The sequence below is a fragment of the Delphinapterus leucas genome, chromosome 18 (genome assembly GCF_059928025.1).
Source record: "Delphinapterus leucas isolate spDelLeu-1000000601 "Yukka" chromosome 18, BTC_Dleu_Yukka2, whole genome shotgun sequence".
NCBI lineage: Eukaryota > Metazoa > Chordata > Mammalia > Artiodactyla > Monodontidae > Delphinapterus > Delphinapterus leucas.
Window position 1 is genome coordinate 73,246,996 of NC_143146.1, and position 9,359 is coordinate 73,256,354.

General features: G+C 36.1%; 1 long non-coding RNA gene across 10 annotated transcripts in view; it reads left to right on the plus strand.

Moving 5' to 3' along the window:
- Window positions 1-1,244: 1,244 nt before the first annotated feature.
- LOC111175189 (uncharacterized) overlaps window positions 1,245-9,359 on the plus strand; it is a 50,155-nt gene continuing 42,040 nt past the window's right edge. For 8 of the 10 annotated variants that reach the window (XR_016388733.1, XR_016388742.1, XR_016388735.1 and 5 more), the window contains exon 1: window positions 1,245-8,510. This is a non-coding gene — a long non-coding RNA (uncharacterized LOC111175189). The remainder of the gene's footprint in view (window positions 8,511-9,359) is intronic. The other 2 variants (XR_016388740.1, XR_016388736.1) reach the window with 2 other exon arrangements.

The following is a 9,359-nucleotide window of genomic DNA, read 5'->3' on the forward strand; positions in this document are numbered from 1 at the left end:
GTTTAGAATAATTTTTAAAACTTTGAACTATCTGGTCCTGATGTGTGAAAAAGAAGTTTTAAATTATCCCCTTATATTTATAGTTGTACTCAATTTCTCTGTAACTTAAATGTATTATTTTGTTTTGCCTGTTTTTTACCCTTGTAATAACAAAATCATAAGGTATATTCATCATTCATCCGAGACTTCCAGTTTTTACTCAGCAGTGTTTTTGGAATACATCCATGTTGACATACAGTTGATTCATTTTTATTATTGTATAATATTTCATTGTATAAACACACCATTTTAAAAAAATCCATTCTGCTGGTTCATTAGATTTTTCCATTTTTTCCATGTTTCCATGGAAACATGTTTCCATGTTTTTCCATGTTTTCCATGTTTTTCCATGTTTCCATGTTTCCATTTTTTGCTAATATAAATAGGGGTAATATAATTTTTTTGTACAAGTCTGCTGGTGCAAGAGTTTCTCTACTAGGAGCTGAATTGCTACATTGTAAACTCAAAGCTACTAGATAATACCAAAATGTTAACCAAATTGGTTGAAGTAATTTACATTCCAGCTAATAAACTTCCTGTTTCTCCACATTCTTGCCAGTATTTGGTCTTAATCAACTTCTGCATTTTTCTCAGCTGTTGGGTACAAAATTATATCTCATTGTGGTTATAATTTTCATTTTCATATCTACTTTTGAAATTGAGTGTATTTTCACATTATTGGCCAGTTCATGTTTTCTTTCCTATGAAATGCCTGTTCACATCTTCTGCTCATTTGTCTATTAGTTTGTCTTTTTTTATTGATCTGTAGGTCAGCTGTAGGTTTTTGATAAACATTCTTAAATATAATTAAACTTACCAATATTTTCCTTCAGAAATTTTCAAAGAGTTACCTTTCACATATTTTTTACATGTCCCTAATGTAACTGTAATTGTATATACATACAGAAATATATATACACATATTGGGTGAGATGGGGATCTAATTTCTTTTATTTTCTCCTTATGTATTATCCCAGCTCTTTTCATATTGAGAAATCCATCATTTTCTCCACTCATCTGCAATGCTAGCTTTGCCAAATATCTGTTTCTGGGTTTCTGGGTTCTCTTTTCTGTTCTATTTGTTATTTGTCTATCTCTGTGCAAGTTCTGTATTGTCTTAATAACTATAGCTTTTTAAAAAATTTTTATTTAATTTATTTATTTTTGGCTGTGTTGGGTATTCGTTGCTGCGCACGGGCTTTCTCTAGTTGTGGCGAGTGGGGGCTACTCTTCGTTGCGGTGCGCGGGCTTCTCATTGTGGTGGCTTCTCGTTGCAGAGCACGGGCTCTAGGCGTGCGGGCTTCAGTAGGTGTGGTGCCCAGGCTCAGCAGTTGTGGCTTGTGGGCTCTAGATTGCAGGCTCAGTAGTTGTGGCGCATGGGCTCAGTTGCTCCACGACGTGTGGGATCTTCTTGGACCAGGGATTAAACCCATGTCCCCTGCACTGGCAGGCGGATTCCTAACCGCTGCGCCACTAGGGAAGTCCTAACTATAGCTTTATGATATGTCTTGATCTATATGATAGGACAAGACTTTCTACTTCCTTCTTTAGAGGTAACTTGTCTATCTTTGGCACTTTGCTCTTTCATTTAAAGTTGAGTTAGAGAGGTTATTTGGATTTTTATTGAATCTTTAGAGTTTGGGGAAGATTGACAACTTTAATGGAAAAGATGGAACTTCTCCATTCATACAGTATATTCTTCATTTACTTAGGTGTTTTTACATATATTTCCGTAAGATTTTATAGCATTCAACATGAAGTTTCTTAAATATTTGTGTTAGATTTATTTACACAAAATACATTTTATATTTACACAAAATTTTATAACACAAAAATATCTACACAAAATTAATTTTATAACACAAAAATATTTGTGTTAGATTTATTCCTAGATATCTTATTTTTTGTGCTATTGTAAATGGTATCCTTTTAAAGTTAAAATTTGCAGCTATTTTGCTGGTATATAGAAATGCAAAGAAATGCAATTAATTTTTGCCTTTGACCCTATATCTAGCAACCTTGATAAATTTTCTTATTTCTTATAAGAAATAAGATTCTTTGAGTTTTCTACATTGGCAATCATTTAACTTGTAAATAATGCTAATTTGGTTTCTTCCTCTCCAGTCCTTATACCCCTTTGTTATTTTTCTTGATGCTCTGCAATGACTAGAACTCCAGCACAAAGTTGTCAGGAATGGTAATAGCTTATCTCCTTGTCTTAGTCCTTATTTTTACAGGAAATGCTTTTAACGTTTTTACTGTGGAGTATTATATTTGCTGGAGATGTTTTTGCAGATATCCTTTGTTAGGTAGGCTAAGGATGTTCTATTCCTTTTTGGCTATGAGTTTTCCATTTGTTTCCATTATAAATGCCTTGTAAAATTTTTTTGAATGCTTTTTTAACCTCTTTTGAAATGACCTTGTTGTTCTCCTCTTTTAATCTGTTAATATGGTAAATTACATTTATAAATTCTCTAATGGTGCAACAATTTTCCATCCTCGAAATAAACCCAACTGATCATTATTTTCTTATATGTATAGTTGCTATTGTTTTGTTTAAGATTTTTGCATCCATGATCAAGAATGAAGTTGGACTGTAACTTTTTTCTTGTCTGTTTTTGTCTAAAGTTATACTAGACTCATAAAATTAGTTAGGAGATGTTCCTCCTTTTATATTCTCTGAAAGAGTTTAAGATTGGAATTATCCATTCCTCGAATCTTGGTACGTCTGCCTATAAAACTGCCTGGCCCTGGTGTGGGAAAAATTTTCTCTGTGGGAAAAATTTTAACTACTGATAAAATTTTATAAATGATTATAGGCTAGGTGGTAATCAAATTACTTAACCAATTAGGATGGTTGCACTAATCAATCAGAAATGACCCTGGCCCTAAGCAAACTGTATGATCATACAGTTGCATATAAGCTAAGTATCAGCCCTTATATTTTAAATTTCAGATTTACAATTTCTTCTTAAGTCAGTTTTGTAAATTTATGTTGCCAGGAATTTCTCCATTTTACTTAAGTTTTAAGATTTATTGCTAAATTGCTTGTAATGTTTTATCTGGGTAATTTCTGTTATATTTTTGACTTCCTTTTCCATTCTTAAAATTTTACCTGCTTTTTCTCTTTCTTCATTAATTTGCTAAAGGTTTGTCAGTTTTATTAAAATTTTGTCAATGAGCCAACATTTTGCTTTGTTGATCCTTTCTATTGAATGTGTTTTCTGTTTTGTTAATTTTTGCTCTTATTTTTAATTATTTCCTTTATTCAATTTTATTTAGATTTGGGGGGTTCTTTTTGTAATTTCAACTTTTTTATTAATGTAAGTATTATAAAGCTATTCACCTCCTCCATCTACCACTTGAGCTGTATCTCACAAGCTTTCCTATATAATCATTATTGTTGGTTCTAAGTATTTTCTAATTTCCCTTTGCTTTTTCTTTTGTCCCATGAACAATTTAGATTTGTGCTTTTAAATTTCCAAGTCTTTTTGTTTTTGTTATTAATTGTGTAATGGTCAGAGACTGGTCTATGAGATAGTGATTCTTTGACATTTGTTGAGATTTTCTCTGTGGGCTAGTATATTGTCAGTTTTTATAATTGTTCCTGTGAACAGAAGTGTATTCTCTAGTTGCTGGGTACAGGCATCTGCATATGTTCATTAGACCTGGTTTGTTTCTTGTGATGGTCAAATCATTCATATTCTTACTGATATTTTTATCTTGTCAACTTCTGACAAAGACTTGTTAAATTCTACCTCAGTAATGGTGTATTTGTCCGTTTCTTTTTCTTGTTTTGTCATTTTTTGCTAGCTATTTTTTGAAGCTATGCTATTAGAAGTATGCAAGTGTAGAATTGTTTCCATCTCCCTAATGAATTGGACCTTCCTCAATAGGTAATGAACCTCTATCTCTAGTATTGCTTTTTACCTTAAGGTATTTTTTACTTATCTGATAATATATTCACACAAGTTTTTCTTTGGTCAGTATTTATTAAATGTCTTTCTATCTTTTTACTTTCAACTCATTTATGAACTTATTTGTTTTATGTCTCTCTCATAAACAACATGTAGCAAGATCTTGCTTTTTATCCAATCTGATAAAAAATTTGGTCCACTTACCCTTATTCTTATTTTAATATATTTGGATTCCATTTCTACCATATTTTATGAATTCTGTTCTACTTTTTCTATATTCTTTTTTTATCTCCTTGAATTTTTTTTTGGATTAAGTTTCATGTTTTATTTTTCTCTTATCTGTTTCCTCTTAATCTGTTTTTTCCCTTTATTTGTTTAGCACTTATACCTTTGGTTTTTTTATATTTTATGGGATGTCCTAGACTTTTTAATATACATATGTGTATGTGTAATTAAGTAAAGTGTATAACTAACCAAATGTGTAATTTAATGTCTTAAGTTAGTGTTTTACCCTCTTGAGCAAAGTACAGACGTTTGAATGCCTTATTTCTATTATCTCCTTCCTACTTATATGCCATTTTTTACTAGCATTTTGATTCTATATTATTTCTTAACCCCATAATTAAGACATTATTACAGTTATTTAACACAGCCAGTGATTGTTTAGATTTACCCATGTATTCATCATTTTCTTTGCTATTTTGGATCTCTGACCTTCTTTCTGGGATGAGTTTTCTTCATCCTGACATACATCCTATAGAAATTTCTCTGGTGAGTGATAGTAAACTCTCATTTTGTAGTTTGTAAAAAACTGTTTTTATTTTGCCCTCATTCTTTTTTTTATATATAAATTTATTTATTTATTTATGGCTGCATTGGGTCTTTTTTTTAGTTTATTTTTGGCTGCATTGGGTCTTGATTGCTGCACGCAGGCTTTCTCTAGTTGTGTCGAGCGGGGGCTGTTCTTCGTTGCAGTGCACAGGCTTCTCATTGCAGTGTCTTCTCTTGTTGTGGAGCACGGGCGCTAGGCGCACGGGCTTCAGTAGTTGTGGCTCACGGGCTCTGGAGCGCAGGCTCAGTAGCTGTGGCACACGGGCTTAGTTGCTCCGTGGCATGTGGGATCTTCCTGGACCAGGGCTCGAACCCGTGTCCCCTGCACTGGCAGGCGGATCTTAACCACTGTGCCACCAGGGAAGCCCTGCCCTCATTCTTGAAAGATAGTTTTGCTGTGTATAGAAAGTTAGGTTGTTAGTTATTTTCACTCTGCATTTTGAAGATATTATTTCACTACTTTCTGGAATCCATATTGCTTTTGATAAGTATGCCCAAAGTCTGTTATTCCTCTGTGAATAGTCTGTATTTCTCTCTCTAACTGCTTTTAAGATTTTCCCTTTGTCTGCATTTGACCACAATGTGTCTTGGTGTGAAAGCCTTTTTATATATCCTGCCTGAAATTTGTTAGGCATATTTCTGTGCTAAAACAGGGGAGACACTCAAAAAAAGTCACATTTACCCTTGGCTATCCTTCCGCCCACTGCCACCACCTCCTTTGAACACAGTTATGAGATCTGGAGCTGTGAGAATCACCTTCAAATTATGAGGTTACAAACACAAGAATGGAGAAATTGAAGAGAAAGAATCCATGTCCTTGGTAACCTCACTGAGCACTGAATTGCCTATCTCTAGGCTTCATGCTATAGTAGGAAAATAATTGCCTTTTTACTTAATGTATACTCTTTAGTCAGGTATTCTGTTACATTCAAAATTAATCTTAAAACATGATCCTTTATTTCTCCTGTGAAGTGCAACAAACATTGTAACAGAGTAAGTGCTCAGTAACATTTTTCAAATGACTACTGATCATTTTGGATCATGTACTTGGAGAAATCTGTGTTTTGTGTTTGAAAATTTCTGAAAATATTGATAAATTTGATTATATTTAAGAATTTTTCATCAAAAACCTATAGCTGACCTACAGATCAATTTTAAAAAAAAGACAAACTAATATCAAATAACCTGCTAAAGTACCAGTCAGTGTTTCTTCTACTACACCATAGCTTGTCAGACTTAGCTGGAGTTTTAGGAACCAGAAATGCAGTCTAAGACATGTGAAATACATGACTCCTATTTCATCAGGTTTGGTCTGTACTCACTGAGACAAATCATTCATTCTTAGGGAGGAGGAGGCAAAACAGATGAAAATCCAGATTAATCAGAAGATCTGGCTTGAGGGAGTTGCAGGTATAAGTGGGGATGAGGAGGAAGGAGAGAGTGAGATAGAGGATGAGAGAGAGATCAAAACATCTGGTCCCCTTTACTCTTCTTCTCTCTCCCAATCAGCTCAGCTGTCTTTTAGAAAGTAGACATGTCTTTTGAGAAGGAGCAATCTGCAAGTGAGCTGGAAGCAGAGATGCCATTGATTGACCTGTGGGAAGCTCTCCTGTTCATCCAGTGCTAACTGCATTCTGGGAATACCGACTGCATTATTCAGGTGTGGTTTCCTGAGACAGAACGTGATTGTGTACTGCAGTAGGACACGTAGTGCCCGCGCTCCAGGGAAGCTCTGAAAGCATTTATTAACCTCCTTTCCCCATCACGCAGGCATACTCTCCCAGAATCTAAAGAGCTGGGCTACTTTACTGCAAAAATTCAAATATACTTGAAAAGCTTGTTTCTCTAGTTGAACACTGCCGGGTTTTCACCTCGTTCAGTGTAGGGAATCCCACTTCAGGTTCTACACGGAAAGAGAAGTTCCGATGGTCATGGCAGTCACCATAGACTCAGTCATGTTTCTGTAATGAAGAAATGAAGCTGCAGTCTGGCTTGGGGTTTGAGAGCTGGTCCTATAGTTGACAAGATTCCCTCCCGAATTCTCCAGGCCCACCCACCTCATGATCCCTGATCGACAGAGCCCAGGCTTCTTAATGGGTCAGAGTGTCATACACATCTTTAAACAATCAAAATGGTCATATCTTAAAATAGAAGAAACAGCAGCCCAGCCGAACCCTCCCCAAGCAACCATTTCTGTCCTGAGGAGGGTTGCAGCTTGACCTGCTGGGGAACAGAATGGCTGCCAGTGGGGTATTTGGATTTCCTTCTATTTCCACTATGTCCTAGTCATTAAAATGGGGGATCTCCGCAGAGTTAAAGGTTGTTTTACACAGGAAGCAGATTCAGTATTAGTACAACAAATGTCTTCCTTTCTCCAGCCATGGAAGAACTCCACTCAGAGGGAGTCGTGATAAATCAGAGCATCAGCCCTTTCCGCTTGGATACCAATAAGTCTTGCACTTCAAAATTGCTGACCTAAAAAGGATACTTGAGAAGGAGCATGTCTTTTTTTTTTTCTTTTAAAGAAAGCAACACCAGAAGCAGTCTAACTTCCTTGTTCACTTAGATGCATGCAAAAAAGAAAAGTGAGTCACTCTGAGTTTCTAACTTTAGTATATAGAAACAAAGCACTGAATCATAAAACTTGTCACGGAAGACCTAGATATAGTTTTATCTAGATGATGTTCATATTGACAGAGTCTGAAATTCTATTTTTGTGGTAGAGTTATGGAATTGGGGCTACAAGTGTCTACTCACCAATAATTTGCATATCAGGATGTGACTATAAAAAACATTCCAATAAAGATACGGCAGGGCCATCTCATAGCACAGTCTACCTTCACTGAGTCAGCCATACTCAGGCCAAAGCTTTTCCGAATCCAGAATTGCAAAGGAACTATGAAATCAACTTTAGGAAAAGCATTGTAGACCTAGTCCAAATATTAATGTTAATCATGCTGTGGATGAAAGGAAGGGTTTTAAAAAATCACTTATTCAGTCAATTGGAAACTAAATAGAAACCTATGTATGAAACATATTTGATAGGATCCAAGCTCAAGTCTTTCTGCAAACCAAAAACAACTCTCTTGGAAACCTGATATAACAGAATTAGTCTATCCCAAATAATTTATCCTATTTCCTCCCTTTTAAAATAACTAGTCCCCTGCCCTGTCTTCAATACTTTTAAAACTTATTATCTCTCACAGGTATGAACTACCTTTCCAGCTGTTCTGATGGGTTTGTAATTACAAACTGTCAATCAGCAATCACAAACAATTACTAATGACAATACCATGAAGTAATTTTTAAAACAACAATAACAACCGAGCTTCTTGACTTCACCATTCTGCCATAATGCCGCCCATTAAAGTAAACTAAGCAAAACAAAGTAATTTGCTGATTCATTGCATTCCTAAACCATGATTTGGGGAGTGTCTGGTGTTCGGAATATTTGCATTACTGCTCTCCCAACCATGAGAGGGTTTTTTTGTTTGTTTGTTTTCTGTAAGATTTCCCAGAGTCATGGGATATTTATCACACACTGCGGTTAAATTCAGTCCCAGGTAGGGTTCTGAAGAATGATTGGACCAACAAAACCCTCTTCAGTATGAATGTTCTGTCATGTCTGCATTTGTCGGGGTCACTGTCTTCCCTGCAGGACCTTCTTCATTCTTTGACCCCTCGCGGCATGAGGCTGTGGACTGCCCCCTGAGGAGCACCCTGGTAAGAACTTCAGATCGTTCAGTGAGACTATAGCAGAAAGGAGCCGAGGTGAAAAGAGAGGTGGTGTGGGATTTCCCTCAACTACTGTCTAACATCTTTTAGGCTTCTTGTAAGTGATTGAGGGTCTTGGACACGACCCCTAAATCACTTACAAGTGATTTTAACAACAGTTACCACAGAATGCCAGGCCCTGTGCTGAGCCCCCGACCTATGTTCAAACCTTTCAAGTTCATTCCTGTTAACATTTGCCATTTTGCAAATGAGCAAATTACGGCTTAGGAAACTTCATTGCCCAGATCTCCTAAGCCAGTGACAGAATCAGTTTGTAAGGCTCTAGAGCTCAAGTTCTTAGCATTTTGCTCTACTTCCTGGGTAGAAAATTCAGCCACAATGCCATAAAAAAACAGAAATCACCATCTAGCCACGTGCAAAATAAATATTAGTTGGAAGCTTTCATAAAAAATAGCGAGCATATTTTGAAGCTCTTTGGAGAGGACACACAGGAGATAAATGAGAAGAACCGTCGTTTCTCTTTGAGTAGTGTTTTTGCAGCATTTGGTAGGGCTCACCTCTGCAGATGGGAAACAGCCTGTTGTTGCACCATCTAAAGTTGCTTCGACTGATCACAATGGCCGCATAAAAGTAGGGACCACCATTATACAAACTCATCTCTTACCGGCCACCCCCAATTGAACTGAGAGTGTATTTCCATCTTATCCTATTCTGACGTGTCGGTCCATAAGTGACTTAACTAGTATTACTGACTTAAAGAAAACCCAGATCTGTAGGTACTTAGGAAAAAGGGGCTTTCATGCTCTAAAAGCCCATTTCTTCCCTTCTTTATTAAAG